Genomic DNA, 1,315 nt, shown 5'->3' on the forward strand with positions numbered 1-1,315 from the left:
TGCAGCACTTGTTAAGTTAAATGATATTTCAGTACGGTCGAGGATAGAAGACGAGTTTCATTTCCGAACAGAAGATATATTTTTCCTTTCATTAACAGGAAACATTCAGTAAGTGCTGTCCCTCTAATCTAGAAGACAACCATCATCATAAAGAAAGCATACAAAGAACATTAAACATTTACAGACGTAACTTGTCATACTTTTCACTTGTTTGTAACAGAAACAAAATTAAAGTTATTGTTGAAACTTCCTGGCAGATTAAAACTGTGTGCCCGACCGAGACTCGAACTCGGGACCTTTGCTGTGAGCACCGGCCGGGAGTCGTGCTTCGGTAGCTCAGTTGGTAGAGCACTTGCCCGCGGAAGGCAAAGGTCCCGAGTTCGAGTCTCGGTCGGGCATACAGTTTTAATCTGCCAGGAAATTTATATCAGCGCACACTCCGCTGCAGAATGAAAATCTCATTCTCTATAGTTATTGTTGATCACCAGTAAATCACTAACGCGTTCCGGATTTAATTGGCGTGGCCATATTTTAGTAACATGCCGGCTTTACTAAAGCATCTTTCACTAGGTGCGCCTGTTGCTAGGATATATAAAATACGTCTTGCAACTGCAGCCAGGCCTGGCAGATCTGTTTCATGTCTGCTCCACCACTTTAAGGTGTCATCATCATCATCTCCGGGGTGCATTAAAATGCAGAGATCTACTTCATCTGCTGCGGATGATCTGTTGTTCCTCCATTCCTTGAAACGATATCTCTTTCTGGCTCGTGATGACAAAGTACTTGAAGCATCTATGATAATAAACAAAAGAAACAAGTAATACAGAACTGATGTGGAAATCATCGAAACGTTCCCGTAAAAACGAGGTGTTTTACGTACATTGGCACCCTGGTCGGAGACAAAAACAAAACTGTGCGACATGTCAGGCGAAATGTCCCAATCAGCCATCCTACCTTCAATTTCTTTCATAATATTTGCTCCCGTCCTCTTAACGTCCGGGAATTTTTTGTAAATGAAACATTGCTCACAAGAGACCAGTCTGTGTTAATGTAATGTGTTGTAAGCGTCAAATAGTGCACCTGATTACGCGAATCAGTCTACATATGGACTGTCGTAGCACATGTCTTATTAATAACTTCCGCAATAACAGAAGGGATTATGCTGTTTCTTATTGCATCAGCTTGTTCTTTGACATGTCTGCTTATAGTAGAGGGATGTGGTATGACATCTGCCACGTTAACTTTTCCATAATGCGCACCTAGATGTATTAATTCTTGGCCTAGTTCTCTGAAACCTTCACCGGAAACAGCATTA

At 41.6% G+C, this 1,315-nt stretch overlaps 1 non-coding gene across 1 annotated transcript; it reads left to right on the forward strand.

Annotated features, from left to right (window-relative positions):
• Nucleotides 1-324: 324 nt before the first annotated feature.
• Nucleotides 325-399, forward strand: Trnap-cgg (transfer RNA proline (anticodon CGG)). The gene has a single exon. It is a non-coding gene; the product is annotated as a tRNA-Pro (tRNA).
• Nucleotides 400-1,315: the final 916 nt, after the last annotated feature.

This window comes from Schistocerca cancellata, unplaced genomic scaffold (assembly GCF_023864275.1).
Source record: "Schistocerca cancellata isolate TAMUIC-IGC-003103 unplaced genomic scaffold, iqSchCanc2.1 HiC_scaffold_1148, whole genome shotgun sequence".
NCBI lineage: Eukaryota > Metazoa > Arthropoda > Insecta > Orthoptera > Acrididae > Schistocerca > Schistocerca cancellata.